Here is an 18,170-nt window from a genome sequence, read left to right on the forward strand (position 1 = left end):
ACGGGAAAGCCGCCGGCGTTTCCGTAGATACAATTGACATGCTGCGATTTGCAAAGCCGCAAGGGCTTTGCAAATCGCAGTGTGTCCGCGCTGCGATCATTTCCGCAAAGTGGGGATGGGATTCGCATGAATCCCATCCACTTTACCTGCACTGTACAATGCTGCGATTTTTCCTGCAGCGCCTCCACTGTGGGCAAATCGCGGCGTTTCCGGTCTGTGGGGCCCCGGCCTTACATTGCAATGCTGCATCTAATGATAGCCAATGGAACCCTACTGCTTTATGTTACATATTTCAACCACAAAACGTCCTTTCCCAAATATCTAAACCTGCTTGGTCACAGGTTACAAGTCACATGCAGCTTTGCCATCCAAGCCAAAATTAAAATTGACAACAAACTTTTTGGTACTGCAGCTAAGGTCCTGGAGTAACCCTAGGGTCCTCCAGAGCAAGAACAAAATATAGCCCTCGGTACAGGGTTTATCCTAGTAAGGAGTGATAAGGGTCTTGGAGTGATAATTGGTAGAGATGAGCGAACAGTGTTCTATCCAACACATGTTCAATCGGATATCAGGGTGTTCGCCATCTTCGAATTGAATTGAACACCGCGTGGTAAAGTGCGCCAAAATTCGATTCCCCTCCCACCTTCCCTGGCGCCTTTTTTGCACCAATAACAGAGCAGGGGAGGTGGGACAGGAACTACGACACCGGGGGCATTGACAAAAATCGGAAAAAGTCATTGGCTGCCGAAATCAGGTGACCTCCATTTTAGACGAATAGTGGATTTCAAATCCGGGTCATATGAGAATGTGAACTTTGTGACTATGAGACAGGGATAGCTGTACAGGCAGGAATAGCTAGGGATAACCTTTATTTAGGGGGGAATGTTATTAAAAATAACTTTTTGGGGCTCTATCGGGTGTGTAATTGTGATTTTTGTGAGATAAACTTTTTCCAATAGGAATGCATTGGCCACCGCTGATTGGCCGAATTCCGTACTTTGGCCAATCAGCGCTGGCTCTGCTGGAGGAGGCGGAGTCTAAGATCGCTCCACACCAGTCTCCATTCTGGTCCGACCTTAGACTCCGCCTCCTCCAGCAGAGCCAGCACTGATTGGCCGAATTCCGTACTCCGGCCAATCAGCGCTGGCCAATGCATTCTATTGGCGTGATGAAGCAGAGCTGAATGTGTGTGCTGAGCTCAACTACGCTGGTGGAGTAGTTGAGCTAAGCACACAGATTCAGCTCTGCTTCAATCAGCGCTGGCCAATGCATTCTATTAGCTTGATGAAGCAGAGTGTGCACAAGGGTTCAAGCGCACCCTCAACTCTGATGTAGCAGAGCCAAGTGTGCACAAGGGTTCAAGTGCACCCTCAGCTCTGCTACATCAGAGCCGAGGGTGCGCTTGAACCCTTGTGCACCCTCGGCTCTGCTACATCAGACCCGAGGGTGCGCTTGAACCCTTGTGCACACTCTGCTTCATCAAGCTAATAGAATGCATTGGCCAGCGCTGATTGAAGCAGAGCTGAATCTGTGTGCTTAGCTCAACTACTCCACCAGCGTAGTTGAGCTCAGCACACACATTCAGCACTGCTTCATCACGCCAATAGAATGCATTGGCCAGCGCTGATTGGCCGGAGTACGGAATTCGGCCAATCAGCGCTGGCTCTGCTGGAGGAGGCGGAGTCTAAGGTCGGACCAGAATGGAGACTGGTGTGGAGCGATTTTAGACTCCGCCTCCTCCAGCAGAGCCAGCGCTGATTGGCCAAAGTACGGAATTCGGCCAATCAGCGCTGGCCAATGCATTCCTATGGGAAAAAGTTAGCTTGCGACAATCGCAAGCTGACAGGGATTTCCATGTTATAAAGTGATTTATATGCCCCCAGACATGCTTCCCCTGCTGTCCCAGTGTCATTCCAGAGGTGTTGGCATCATTTCCTGGGGTGTCATAGTGGACTTGGTGACCCTCCAGACACACGGATTTGGGTTTCCCCCTTAACGAGTATATGTTCCCCATAGACTATAATGGGGTTCGAAACCCGTTTGAACACTGGAACAGTGAGCGGCTGTTTGAATCGAATTTCGAACCTCTGTTCGCTCATCTCTAATAATTGGTGGAGTCCCAGTACAGCTAGGATAGCTGAGAAATGCTCTTTGTGGAGACCCCCAATGAGTAGACATAGTAAAAGAATATGCTATACATAAATACCATTCTTATTATTTGTTACCTGGGACCAGGATCTTCTCTATGTTCACTACATTTTATGCGTTTGATTCCTTTCCACCCAAATTCTGAAAACCCATCATACTTAATACAGAGATATTATCTGTTACCAGGCAACAAATGATCACAACTTGCAAAAGAAAAAGCAGCTGAATCATTTCAAGTCTCTGGAAAGTGTTCTGCGGCAGCAATAACTACACTGGTGCTGGTATATGTATATTTCTGACAGTACGGAAGAGCTGACATCTGCATTGGACCCTCGGTTTGGAGTCACAGTGACCGCCAAAAAAGTGCTACAAGTCCAACTTCTTCGTCTGGGGGTTTCAGTTTATAAGAACGGACACTTACCAGATCCCATAATCTTCAATGGGGTCTGCGCAGGCACCTTTGGTTTGCAAAATTGGCAAATGGTAGCACCTGTATTATGTGATAAATATTGTGCTAGATTCACACTAGCATTCGATTCTCTGCGTCCCAGATTCTGCTTAAAATCGTTGAAGAGAACAGTCCTGTTCTGTTGTGCCCCCTTTGCTTAGCTTTATTTTACTTGCTGCTCCTTTTATCACTGTCATCCTCTTGCCATTAATTTGTGGACAAACCCGTTTTCCCATGATTCATCTGCCTGCTGTCACTCTTGGTGTAACCCTCCCTTCTAAATGAAATTGCAGGCAATAAATCAGTCCCACATCCGAGGTCATGTTGTGTTCGCATTGCAATTCTCTCCGCAACACTTTTAAGAGAAAGTTCACAGAATTTTCCTCCGCGGACTTTCCCTTAACATTATATCTATGGTAAAGCCGCCGGCGTTTCCATAGATATAATTGACATGCTGCAATTTGCAAAGCCGCAATGGCTTTGCAAATCGCAGCATGTCCGCGCTGCAATCTTTTCCACAAAGTGTGGATGGGATTCACATGAATCCCATCCACTTTGCCTGCACTGTACAATGCCACGATTTTTCCCGCAGCGTCTCCGCTGCGGGCAAATCGTGGCGTTTTTGGTCCGTGGGGCCCCGGCCTAAAGGTCAAAATGTTAGCAGAAATGATAAGCTATCTGTGGGTGCCATTCCCACTATCCTTCATGACTATCTTTTAACCTGTCATAGGTCAGTGCACGATGGGTGCCGCAAATGCTCACCCAGAATTAATAAAAGCGAGCAGAGATTTAGAAAACCTTGAGGATCTGATACAGAAAGTACATTGGAAAATTGTAGAACTTTTACGCTGGGTTCACACCTGCGTTCAATGTGTCCGTACTATGGTTTCCGTCTTCTGCATGGCAGAAGACGGAAACCATAGATCGGGTCCGGCCGTGCGCGGCGGTTAGCGTTTTAGGCTCTCCGCCGCGAAACCGGATTTTTTTATCCGGACACAGAGTAGTGCATGTCCGACTCTGTGTCCGGATCATAAAACCCGGTTTCGCGGCGGAGAGCGCAAAACGCTCACTGCCGCGCACGGCCGGACAACTTTCTCAAATGAATGGGTGAGAAAGTCTCCTGCAGGCTTCCGTCTCCTGCCTCTGTTTTATGCAGGAAACGGAAACCTGCAATAAGGAAAGAAGAACGCAGATGTGAACGAGCCCTTAATTGTACAAACAATAACATTTGCCTCTCAATATTTTTCTGAAACTGGGCAGTTCCTGTTCGAAACATGTAGAACGGCAATGCCTCCATTACACTTTTAAGCTGCTGTTATTTAGTTTTTTAGTTTAGTGTATGTCAGTATGAATTCTAGCATATGTAGGCTATCCGGGTGTCAGACCCTGCACAGATCAGCTGGTTTAGTGGATGGGCAGTGCGTGCGGCACCATTCCTATTCAGTGTTATATCTGCTATTTTTAGGCTATTGAATGATTTCCAGTTCAGTGCTATAACAATATATGACATGACACTCTTCTAATTGATTTAGGGATTATGTCTAAGTCCAGTCCAGGCTTTAAAGAGAAGAAATATAGAGGAAATATCTGCAAAGAGAAATGACACGCAGATGACAATATAAACATTCCCCGGGGATCTACATTAGTAAATTACATTGAGGAGAACAGCCCTCTAATTCATCCCTCCTACCATAAAAGTCATTGTAGAATGGTATTGCTCTTTATTTTAACAATTATTTTTACATTTAACCCCTGAAGTCAAACTTATGCAAAGAACTGGAAAACCATGAAAACATAATAGAAAAAAAGGGGCATTGGTACAGTACATTTGGTTTCTACCGTGTTTCCCCGATAGTAAGACACCCCCGATAGTAAGACACCCCCGATAGTAAGACGTAGCGGGAGTTTTAGGGAGGTCGGCTAATGTAAGACGTACCCCGAAAGTAAGACACAGTAGGACTTTCGGGGTAAAAAGAATGTAAGACACTGTCTTACTTTCGGGGGGGTGTTACTACTGTATCGGGGAAACACGGGGCTCCGCTGTGCGGTGAGAGCCGGGGGGAACGCCCCCTCCCTCCCTGATAATGCTCGTCTATGGACGAGTACTGCGAGCAGATGGAGGGGGCGTTCCCCCCGGCTCTCACAGCACAGCGCAATTGTCTGTGCTGTGAAGAAGGACTTTGCCGGCGGCCGTTTAACCCCCCGCGTGCCAGCCGCTTCTATTCATTTCAATGGCACGCTTCCATTGAAATTAATGGAAGCGCTCGGCACGCGAGGAGTTAAAGTGATTCTACCATTAAAAGAAGTTCTTTCCTCTTGACCACGTCGGAATAGCCTTAAAAAAGGCTATTTGTCTCCTACCTTTTGCCATAGCCAGCGCCGCCTTCTTCCTGAGCTGCGTCCGCCCCTTCTGTGTTGTCTTCTTTGGGCCTCATGGATGACGCATGCGCAGTCGGCTCTAACAGGCTCTCGCAGCCAGAGCCGACTGCGCATGCGTCATCCATGAGGCCCAAAGAAGACACAGACGGGGACACAGACGGGGCGGACGCAGCTCAAGGAAGAAGGCGGCGCTGGCTATGGCAAAAGGTAGGAGACGAATAGCCTTTTTTAAGGCTATTCCGACGTGGTCAAGAGGAAAGAACTTCTTTTAATGGTAGAATCCCTTTAAGCAGCGGCCGTTGGCAAAGTCTGCCTGCCGCTTCCATACATTGCAATGGGAGCGCGCTATTCAAATAGTATTCGCGCATCTCTAACTTCAATTGTAACTTCTTACAATTGAAGTTAGAGATGAACGAATACTATTTGAATAGCACGCTCCCATTGCAATGTATGGAAGCAGCATGCAGACTTTGCCAGCGGCCGCTGCTTAGCTCCTCGCGTGCAGCCTCTTCAATCCATATGATTGATGATGACGATGATGATGATGGGGAGGGGGGTTGGAGTGCGGGGGGGTTGGTTTTCCCAATATAAGACATACCCCGAAAGTAAGATATAGTGGGACTTTTGGGGGTAAAAAGAATGTAAGACACTGTCTTACTTATGGGGAAACACGGTACTAGCAAAAGAAAGGGAGGAGGGATATTCACAAATATGAGTATTCCCCATTAAATAACAATGCTAGAGAATCACCTTGAACTTCTCTCTGGTTATTTATACACTCGAAGGGTTACCAGAGGAACAGACAGTGCAAACTTCTGAGAAAAATGTTCTAGCATTGTTATATCATAAGGAATACAAGGCATTTCAGGATATCAGAAGGTCATCTTTAAGCGGCTTCTATACTTTGTTTGGATGAATTTCACTAGGGCATTGGACCTGTCCCTTGTAAATTCTTAGAACCACACAAGGATCATCTTTGTTCTGTTTTTTGCTGTTATTTGTACTTCTCCATATAATCATACGTTGGGTATTCCTATTCATCAAAGACTGTATAACAAGTGCTTGGTGACTATCGAGGGAGATTCAGAAGGAAAACAAATAGTTAATTCGAGTGTGATTTCAGCTTCCCACACATGAGAATAAGATGATGTCATAACTGGTTGTCGAGCCAAGTTTATCACTTAAACCTCTCTGCTTTCCCTGCTTCTGTGTTGCATCTTCCAATACTTGCCTATTGGTTGAAGAATTATGACTGTCCTTCAGTATAATGGGCTCTTCTCTGCAACATCAGCATAAACAACAATGGAAGCCATCTATCATTAACTTTTTCCACTTAATGATCTATTTTAGATATGATAAGACCATTAGTCATCGTACATTTAGAAGATTTCACAAAAACATTGAGCGGTTCAAAAGAAAACAAGTTAAAATTTTATGGCCGTGTGTAAACCTAGAACATTACCTTTAAGGCTTAAGTACATGGATGGGACTCAGGTCCTGCCGAGAACATTGTATTTAGTGCTAAGAAAAGGATTAGATTTCATCATGTGTAGTCAGGAAAGCCAAGGATTTTTTGGGAAAGGCTTGTCAAATTGCACATGACAGATCTACAACGCTGGGGGCCAGCAGTGTGACAAAGGAGAGGTTAGTAAAAGCCTAAGATGGTGGCCACTGTGGTCATGGTGTCAAATCCTCTTACAGGTCCTGAGGTGGTACGGGGATGAGAGATGTTGACAGATTCCTTGTTACTTTTCTCCTGTGTGACGTTTCTTTGGAGTGCTGTTGGTGTTAGGTATAAATAAATGCCCAGGAGACAGGCTGGTGGTTGAAATGGGTAGAACATTTTACTTGTCAAGAGTCATCCAGTTGGCACAATTCACAGCAGCAGGTTCTACACGTATGGCACTCTACACACATAGACTGTAGTGGCTATTGCTCTTTCCCCTTCCCAAATCCTCTGACCCTTTACACCATGGTGGCGATCTGGGGTGACACCAGGCACCTGGTCCTCTCTTTCCAACCACTCTCAGGGTATGTTTTGGTTGTAGACACCTAAGTTCCTCACTGATATTGAAGTGGAGGCGTTCAGCATAAAGCAGGTTTAGCATAGCTTGGGTCTGCGAGCAGGGGGCCTGGTAACAGGGACTGACTCTAACCCAAACTACCACTAACTAACTGGAAAAGTGGATGGCCCTCTTGCACAAGCTTGTTCCCTTAACTACAGCTGGCTACAATATAAACTAATTGGAACAGAATGTTTACTCATTGGCTAAAGGCTGTGGTTTTTGAGTAACTACCAAATGCCTCCCACCTTCTAGAAACCCAGAACAGAAGTCACTCCTGTTTGCACTTTTAAAGGGGTATTCCCATGACGCTTGTTCATTAACCTGCAGGCTGTTGTGCTCTCTTCACTTCCTGCTTTTCTCGGCACATAGGTGGGCGGGGTTTCACTTGCACGGGATTGGTTGTAAATTAATTACCACAGTGTGAAGCTGATGTAGCAGAGCTGGATTTGAGTCAGTTTACATTACATACAGAGGTAACGGACTCCCTATCTCATCCCTTATCAGTGAAATTCAATTAAACTGACTGATAAGAGCTCAGAAATCCCGGAGCTCTCACCTCCCCCTCCCCTATCTGAGAAGCTCCGCTACTTATCAGACACAAACAGCTCAGAGCTGCTCCCAGCCCCTTCCTCCCCCCTGAGAGCAGGCAGCTACATCACTTGACAAATGAGCAGATAATCCCAAGGGCCATAGAAACGGAGTGTAAACAATGAAGTGAATAAATTAAGATAGCGGCCAAACAAAGCAGTTTTGATAAAGCAATACATTTAGGAAAAGTCTTAAATCCACATAAATTAGCAGTATAGATAGGATCCTTGTGATGGGACAACCCCTTTAAGTACCGCCATAGCAGCCATAGTAATTGCCATGGGGCCCCTGCTTTTCTTTTTTTTTTTTTTTAAATAGGCCAATACCTGCTTGTGCAATGTGATGACGTCACTTACATCGCTCCTGCAGCTTCTTGAAGACTCCAGACCAGAGACAGCAGGGGAGGAAGGAGAGGTAAGTATTAGTGGGTTTTTTTTGTTTTGTAGGACAGAGGTATTAAACTGTGTGGACAACTTCAGGGGGGCAATAAATTGTGGGGGTAGCTTGAGGCTGACACTAAACTTTAGGGGCAGTTAGAGGGGAACATTAAACTGTGGGAAAAGCAGGACGGAGAATTAAACTGGGGGTAGCTGGGCAAATTGAGGGCAACTTTAAAAGGGCATTAAACATTGGGGGTATCTGGATGGGGACATTATGCTGTGGGGGCGTATCGATGGGGACGTTATGCTGTGGGAGCAGCTAGAGGGGGAACAGTAAACTGCGGTTGACTGCTGGGGGACATTATATTATATGGGTTCACTTGGAAGGCAGTGATGTACACAAAAGAATAAACCATTTTTACATAGAGACTTTGAATACTGACTTGTGGAGGGGAATCCTGAATCGGCCATGGGTTCAGGAGAAAATGAACATGTCTTTACCTAAATAATTTTGTGCTTTTAGGATCCTGCATTTGGTTTGGTCTCGAGTAGAGATGAGCGAGTACTGTTCGGATCAGCCGATCCGAACAGCACGCTCGCATAGAAATGAATGGACGTAGCCGGCACGCGGGGGGTTAAGCGGTTGGCCGCCGTCAAAGCAGAGGTACCAGGTGCATCCATTCATTTCTATGGAGCGTGCTGTTCGGATCAGCTGATCCGAACAGTACTCACTCATCTCTAGTCTCGAGGGCTATAATACTGTGTAACTGGTTTAGGCAAGTATGGAAAAAATTCTGCAAAGTAAGAATGCTTTAAAAAATAGAAGTGTTAATAGTTTATGTCAATTAACAAAATTAAGTAAATGAATAAAAGAGAAATGTAAATTACATCCATTCTTCTCAGTACACTTGCAGACGATGTTTGAAGGGACCCGGCAGTGAGGTTGTTCTTGAAGAACTTAGCACATGAGGCCATAGATCAGTGTCAGCACAATGCAAATGCTAGGGGAATATGGAGGGGAATAGTCAGTACCTCTGATGTACCCCTGTCTGTAAATTTTGGGTGGGAAATTAGGTAGTTGTGTATATGGTGATATATATATATATATAGAGGTACATGTTAGTGATTTATCAGATAATTACGACTATTTCTAGAGCTATAATGTGCCAAATGTTTTCTATTGCTGAAAGGTCTGACCTGCAGACAGGCTAGTTCACCTCCCGCACTCTTCTGTGAAGCCATGCTGTTGTGATGGGTGCAGTACAGTGGCGTAACTACCAGGGTAGCAGTGGTAGTGGCTGCCACAGGGCCCGGGACATTAGGGGCCCGGCCACAGGCGCTACCGCTGCATTTTTAATTTTTTTTTTTAATAGGCTGTTACCGGCCGGAGTTACTCCAGCCGGTAATGGGCCCTACTTACTTACCGATCCTGGCAGGGGCCGGGATTGGTAAGTGACGCCGCGGGACCCACAAGCACTGTTATACTCGGGGGTCTTTTCAGAGGCCCAGGAGAGGTAAGGGAACATAAAAAACATTGTTACTTACCTCTCCGCGATCCGGGCATGCTTCGGGCCTACTTGCGTGATGTCACATGACCCGGGACCTGCGTCCATATGCGTCGCGATGCAGGCCCCCCGGTCACATGATGTCCCGGAAGATGGCTGACAGCGGCGGAGAATGCAGCGGAGTCTTTTATGTTTGTATCCCCCTCGGTCTCCGATTATTATACTCTGCAGTCTGAAAAGACCCTAGAGTATAATAATTGTTCATGGGTGTCCACTATGGGGAATACTACTGTGTGCAGGGGCCAATATGATGCATAATACTGTGTGTAGGGGCCACTATGGGTCATGATACTGTGTGCAGGGACCACTATAGGGCATAATACTGTGTGCAGGGGCCACTATGGGGGATAATACTGTGTGCAGGGGCCACTATGGGGCATAATAGTGTGTGCAGGGGCCACTATGGGGGATAATACTGTGTGCAGGGGACACTATGGGGGATAATACTGTGTGCAGGGGCCACTATGGGGAATACTACTGTGTGCAGGGGCCAATATGATGCATAATACTGTGTGTAGGGGCCACTATGGGTCATGATACTGTGTGCAGGGACCACTATAGGGCATAATACTGTGTGCAGGGGACACTATGGGGGATAATACTGTGTGCAGGGGCCACTATGGGGCATAATAGTGTGTGCAGGGGCCACTATGGGGGATAAAACTGTGTGCAGGGGCCACTATGGGGCATTATAGTGTGCGCAGAAATGCAGGAAGGGGTAGGTGTCAGTTGGTCAAGGTCATTGGCGTCAGAAGGGGGGGGGGCATGTCAAAAGTTTGCCACGGAGCCCCGCCATTCCTAGTTATGCCGCTGGGGCAGTATGTGGTTTATCATTGCAAGACATATACAAGGCCTTCTCTAAAAGAGACATTGTCTGGATGGGAGCATATATTGTTGTAAAGTCCCTATATACTGCTCAGTATTTCTAGGGCTATTCAAGAACTGTGTGCTGATAACATGCTGGATGATTCCTCTCCTCTTCAGTCTGTACAACACACACGAACGATTGGTTCATGCAGTTTTTTATATACAGTGTCTATTTCCATAAAGAATTTCAACTTTTGACACATCTGACCACAGAACAGTTTTCCATTTTGCCTTTATCTATTGTAAATGAGCTTTTGCCCAGAGAACAAAGTGACGTTTTTGTATTCTGTTGATATATGACTTCTTTTTTACGTGACACAGCTTTAACTTCCATTTGTGGATTGCACTGTGAATTGTGTTCATAGTAAACCTGCATAAACCTGAGTTTGTAAAATGATTTGTCTGTTTTTAATGCATTGCTGCCTGTGGACCCCAAGATCACAAGCAGCCAATACTGACCATCGTCCTTGGATGTCTCCATATTCTCGGAATCCTATGATATTATGTATTATGCCGGGTGCCTGCTATTTTGAAACTGAAAGCGGCGGAGAGAAAACTCCTCTTTGCAGCCTGAGATGTGTTACTGCCATCAATTCCTAAATTAATTTATTTTTTCTAATGAAATGGAGAAATGTCTAACTTGCACCTACTGACATTTGTTCTATTCTCTGTTGTGAATAAATATGGTTATACGAGATTTTCAAATCATTGCTGCAGTCTTGTTTTTTTTTACATTTTACACAGCGTCCCAACTTTTTTGGAATTGGGTTTGTACTATTCTATTCCTTAAAGGGGCTCTATCACCAGATTTACGGGTTATGAGCTAAAGATATGCCTGAATAGCCTTTAAAAAGGCTATTCAGGTGCTGCTATTAGTTTGTAAAAAGACCCCCACACTTTTGTTAATTACCTTGGTAATCGATATGTAAATGAGCTTGATCGTGGGCGTGCCGTGCACCCCTTAGCGTCATAGCTTCTGGACGCCCACCGCTGCCTCCAAGCCCCCCTCATCCTGCTTATTCACGGCGGTTTCTATTGAAAGCTATTGAAAGCACGCGCGTGCGCAGTAGCGCTCCCTCTGACGCGCTACTGCGCATGCTCCAGCCTGCAATGTTCTCTATAGGAAAATGGCTGGAGTGTGCGCAGTAGGCGCTGGAGGGAGCACTACTGCGCATACACATGCTTCCAATAGCTTTCAATAGAAACCGCTGTGAATAAGCAGGAGGAGGAGGGCTTGGAGGCAGTGGTGGGCGTCCAGAAGCTATGACGTTAAGGGGTGCACAACACGCCGTGCACAATCAAGCTCATTTATATATCGATAACCAAGGTAATTAACAAAAATAGGGGGGTCTCTTTACAAACTAATAGCAGCACCGGAATAGCCTTTTTAAAGGCTATTCAGGCATATCTTTAGCTCACAACCCGTAAATCTGGTGATAGAGCCCCTTTAAACCCAAATCCCAGACTTACCCATACACACTATCTGTGCACACGGTTGACCAATGACTAGTTTATTAATCTTTTTGATATAATACTGCTTTTGTAAAAAAAATATAACACCGTAAAAAAGAAAAAAAAAAAACCTTTTTACTTTTTGTGGCCCCCCATTCCTCATAGATTGTAAGTTCTTGTGAGTAGCATTTGTGTTGCTTTGTTTAATTCTGTAATATCTGACTTTGTCCTTATGTACGCGCTGAATTGTACAGTGCTGTGGAATATATTGGTGTTATAATATATACTATAATATATACTATAATAATAAATAACCTTTATTATTATAGTATAGAATATATACAGTAATGCTTCCATATAAGTATCCGCTATCTCATAATCCATTATTTGGAGTGACCTGAGCTGGAGACCAAGCAAAGTTGGTCACAAGCATCCAAGCAGGGAGCAGGGCTTCAGGCATTGGCTGTACTTTTTAGGATGCGAACGCAGCCGGGGTAATGCCGCGGTGCTGATTACATTTGCGCAGATGATGGCAATGTATAAGGCGACTTGCAGCAGGAGCCTGTCTCAGTGTAAAATGAAGCAGTTGGTTTCTCCAGGACTTCAGGCTGTTGTTGTGAAGACTGTAGACTTGCAGGAACAACGTGTTTCTCATATTTATTGGTGATTATACAGCGGTTGGCAGCCAGCAACAATAGACTACACAGCTATTTAATGGTAAATATTCTGCGGCTCTTCAGTACAGAAATAACCGATGGGAAAGAAGATGCGATGTAAATATTTATCAGCTCAGAATAACAAAAATAGGTGTTTTTCTTACAGTCCTTGAGTCATCTCGCGTGTGATTATGCAGCTCTCACATGCCCTTAGTTCAAGGTAATTCATTGCTATGTTATGTATTATGTTATTGTACGGTATGTGAGACCTTACATGACTACACTGTCATATATTATTTCTATTGATTTATATAAGACCATCATATGTCAGTAGAGCTTTACAGTGTGGTGTAACCAGGGGCTTAACTATAGGCTAGCGATTGGGCCCTGGACCGTTAGGCTAAGACCCCATGGGACGCCCCGCAGCAAAAAAACGTTACAGCAAAAAACATGGTGGCAACGCATTGCAGTTCTTCCTGCAGCGCTTTAGACAGAAAGTTTGCAGAATTTTCCTTCATAGACTTTCTGTTACAATTATACCTATGGGAAACCGTCGTCGTTTCCGAGAGTATAATTGACATGCTGCGATTTCCAAAATTCTGCTGGTTTTAGAAATCGCGGTGTGTCTGCACTGTGGTTTTTACTGCAAAGTGGGCATGAGATTCACTAGAATCCCATCCACTTTACACTTACCGTATATACTCAAGTATAAGCCGAATTTTTCAGCACAGTTTTTCTGCTGAAAAAGCCCCCCTCGGCTTATACTCGAGTCAGCAAAAAAAATTTAAATTTATTTATTTATTTATTTTTGTTGGGGGGGGGTGTCTATGACCAGCCACAGTATCAATGTATAGAATTTCCCATAAAATAGTGCAAAAAAAAAAGATTAAAAAAAAATAATAATTGTAAATTCCTCCTTTCCCTAGAATACATACAAAAGTAGAAAATAACAGTGAAACACAAACACATTAGGTATCCCTGTGCCTACTGAATATAGGGTATCTGCAGTGCTCCTGTTCTGTCGGGGAGAGGTTAATAGGAGCACTGCAGATACCCTATAGTCAGCCAGGCTGAATTCCAAGTGGGGAGAAAAGACCCCAGTTCTCAAGCTCAGGGAAGGGGCAGACAGACAACCAAAACACCCCCTCCCCTTCCCCAGCAACTACTGCACCCAAAATTTCCGACCATTTTAATTTTTGAAATTTCCCACTAGCTGCTGCATTTCCCCCCTCGGCTTATACTCGAATCAATAAGTTTTCCCCTTTTTTTGTGGTAAAATTAGGGGCCTCGGCTTATATTCGGATCGGCTTATACTCGAGTATATACGGTACTTTAAAATGCCATGATTTTTCCCGTGGTGCTTCTGCCGAGGGCACATCACGGCATTTCCGTCCCGTGGGGCCCTGGCCTTAAATTGGTGTAATAAGAAATTAGAGGCCTTAAAGGATTGTGTCACTAGGAAGCTTGATCTAAAGATATCATGGTGCTAAGAGTAATGTCCCATGTTATGCAGTGTGGTGAAGTTTTCTGGTGATAACTTCCTTTAGCCAAATTCGAGCTGACTTATTGATAGAAACGTCTGTACAATTAAAAACATCAACATTTTAGAAAAAAATCACATGGGCCCAGATTTACTATTGTTGCTAGACATTGGTGTTAACATGGCGCATCTTTTGTGTGGTGTGGAGCATCTTAAATAATCATTAATAATAATAATAATAATAATGGGACCACAGGGCCGAAGGTGAGTAGAGGGGGGGCCCGGATTGCACATGTGGAAAGGGAGGGGGGGTTAGGGTCACTGGGGTCACGGGTGGCTGGTGCTGGGGGGAAGGGGGAGATGTAGGAGGTCACTGTGATCTCTAAATGGGGGCAGGGGGCTGGGGGAGTGGGTGGTGGGTAAGGGCAGGGCCAGGGGCGCTGGTCCTGGGAAAGAGGGGGGCCGAGGCGCAGCAGTGAGGCCGTGGCCTCCCGACCCACCATCCTGTAGGAGGGGCCCATGGTGGCCGCAAGGAAAGGGACGTGGGGGGCCACGGCCCGCGCTGCAGGTGGTTCACGCCAGGGTCAGGGGGGCTGCGGACAAAGTCGCGGGTACAGCTAGTGTGCCATAATTTTCCTACAATGCACCAAAATTGTGTTGTAAAATTCTTGCACAAAATAAGCCAACAAGACGGTGGTATAAATTTAGACTAGACAATCTAAAGATATGCCAGATTTTATCATCCAACATCAGCCACTATGGTAAATGTGGTGCATTTTCAGACTGCCCACTAGCCACTTCTTGGTGACCCCTGTATATCGGTCGCTGTTGGGTGCAGTGCCACATAATGACCACCATGACCACAACAAAGTGCCCATAGGGGGAGTAATCTAGCAGCCCAGCAGCGCCCCTGGACCCAGCATATGTACCACAGCAACGGCAAACACTGCACCCTGGGAACAGATGTCAAAAAGTTTATCTTACCAGTCAATTAAAAACATAGTGTAAGAAAACAAGTAGATAGTCACACTCACATGTCCTTGCAGTCTAAGGCAGAGGTCTCCAACCATTTGTAGGTTGCAGGCCACCTTAAAATACAACAGATGGAGTGGTGCTATAAGGAATATTAAAAATGAATTGATATATTGATACAACTTTTTCCCTAGTATTAGCCTCCAGTGGTGCTAGGTTCACACCTATGCTCAGGTTTCCGTTCGGGGAGTCCGCTTGTGGACCTAAAAAACAGAAACCCAATCTGCTTTAAAAAGCAGCTACCTGCAGAAATCCACAGACCCCATAGACTATAATGGGTTCTGTTGGGTTTCTGCCCCCAAAATGTGAAGAGTGTTTTTCAAGCAGAATGGGGGTTGGAGTTCCCAAACGGAAACCAGGAGCAGATGTGAATCCAGTCTGATATGGTTTGACTGTAGTTCTAGTATTAATTTTTTTTTTACACAAGGGTCATGATTTTTTTTTTTTTTTTAAAAGACGCAATACTAACCTCACTGATCCCCTGAACTCCCATTCATGTTGCCCAGGTCTTCACATGGTCCATCTCAACACACAGATGCTGCTCAGTTGCAAGAAGGCCTAAAGAGAGTGAATATACAATGGTGTTCTTACAATGCTACAATCCTTCCGTAGTGTAGGATTTCTGTAGAACTGGTGTCCTTAGCACAGGTGACATACCGTCATACCGCTACAAGTGTTCATGTACTCTCTCTTCTATTATAGGTAAACATTTTGTTACTAGATAAAATGTACCTAGCAATCCAATGGTTCTGTATTCTGGCCAAATACTTTGTCACTAAAGAGCAGATTGTACAAAGACAAACAATTTTTTTTTTTCCTTTTAGTATTCTCACATACTCATATCGTACTTTCCAATTCCCATTCCAAACAAATTCATATTTGCTGTTTTCCTGCCAAAAGTAGTTATGGGTTTACATTTTCAGAGCACAGGTCACATTGAGACATTGAGAAGGACAAGTTGTCTTTAGATAAGTTTCTTTTTTTGTATTAGTAGTGCAGCTTAGTCCCAATTGAAAGGTGTGTGTTGGGTCCAAAATACCTCCTAAACCAATAATAGTGCTGTGTAGGACCTTTAAAAGAAGTTTATGTTGGTGTGCATGCACCAATAGGGGCTAAAGTATTGTTCACGCTGCGCGTGCAATTTGGCATAGATGTAGGCCAGTTACCGTATATACTCGAGTATAAGCCGAATTTTTCAGCACAGTTTTTGTGCTGAAAAAGCCCCCCTCGGCTTATACTCGAGTCAGCAAAAAATGTTTTATTTATTTATTTATTTTTTAAGGGGGGAGGTCTATGACCAGCAGCAATATCAATGTATAGAATCTGCCATAAAATAGTGGAAAAAAAAGAAGCTTTAAAAAAAAAAAAAAAAACAACTAAAAGTTGTAAATCCTTCCTTTCCCTAGAAAAGACACAAAAGTAGAAAATGACTGTGAAACACATACACATTAGGTATCCTGTGTCTGACAGTGCCCGGTCTACTGAATATAGGGGATCTGCAGTGCTCCTCTTTCGTCGGAAAGGGGTTAATAGGAGCACTGCAGATCCCCTATATTCAGCCAGGCTGAATTTCAAGTGGAGGAAAATTAAGCAGTCCTCAAGCTCAGGGAAGGGGCAGACAGACAACCAAAACACCCCCTCCCCTTCCCCAGCATCTACTGCACCCAAAAACTCCGACCATTTTAATTTTTGAAATTTCCCAGTAGCTGCTGCATTTCCCCCCTCGGCTTATACTCGAGTCAATAAGTTTTCCCAGTTTTTTGTGGTAAAATTAGGGGCCTCGGCTTATATTCGGGTCGGCTTATACTCGAGTATATACGGTATACCATGTGTGGAGGCTTACTTGCATGTTTTAGGTATATGACTTGCACTATATGCTGTTTTGTAGGTTTGTGCTGCTTTAACTGGTGCTGGTCTTCTTACAGTCAGTGATCTAGTGTTTTGGAGAAGGTAGATCATTCAGTAACTCCTTATAGGCGGAACCCATGGGTTGCACCATAGGAGAAGTTGAGTGTTGCTCTCCCATAGTGCATCTAATGCTACCAGGCTACCCAGTTACAGGAATGGCTTCCTATTTATGGAGCCAAATCCCAAGCTCAAAAGGAAGGTAGAAATGGCTTGAAGAGCATCAGGCCATCCTTCAAAGGAGTTATCATGAGAGGCCAAGCAAGCTAGAGGCGATCTTAAAGGTGAAGAGCGACAGATACACCTAAGAAGGCTTAACTGGTTTGGTGAACCAAAGCACCATTAACGTCTACTTAGTAAGCAGGGACAAAATCCCCAATGACATCAATGGCTACACAGGATGAACTTCTCAAACTCAGACGTGTGCTGGAAGTGCAAAGCACACTGCGGATCCCTCTCCTATATTTGGTGGTAATTCCCTGTGATTCGTGATGATATAAAGGATGTCATTCGTTGGTTGTCCTCTAAAACATTTCAGATCACACCCTCATCCTCTCAACACACTCCCTCAAGAGCGAACCAGATCTATCTACTGTTGTCTGCTGCTAACCATCTGATTCCCAGTAAATGGCTCAGATCCTCTAAAACTGAATGGATAGAAAAGGTCAATGCAATGACAGGAGGAGTTATCCAGCTGGAAGGCGAGATCACATGACAAGTATGTAAGGATCTGGTCCCCATGGAAGGAGCTACATCTTTGAGTCTCCGCTCTCTCCTACTCTGGCCCCAGTACCCAGTGCACTTGGCAGTCTATTTGAATATTTATAACAAGGTTGCGCCGCACTAATGTTGGTTTGGCAGATCCCACTTGAGTAAGTATAGGTGAGCTGTAATACCAGACACAACCCATAGACATAAGTGGTGCAATAGACTTTTTTTCCCCCCAACAATCCCTTTAAATACAGTAGTTCTTGTACCTGCATATACTAAATAAATTGCTAAAAGTGGTAGTAGTTGACACCATTGAAAATCTACTCTTCCTTTCTATTCCTTTAAAGAATAAAATGTTCTTTTTCAATGGAGCCATTAATATTTAACAGCAAAGTGAACATCCTTTTAGTTACATTTTAATGATTTTAATATCTGACCAAGGCGGCTTGTTAAAACCTCTATGAATTGCGAATGTCTTTTCTTTACTAGAGAT

Source organism: Leptodactylus fuscus, chromosome 1 (assembly GCF_031893055.1).
Source record: "Leptodactylus fuscus isolate aLepFus1 chromosome 1, aLepFus1.hap2, whole genome shotgun sequence".
Classification (NCBI taxonomy): Eukaryota; Metazoa; Chordata; class Amphibia; order Anura; family Leptodactylidae; genus Leptodactylus; species Leptodactylus fuscus.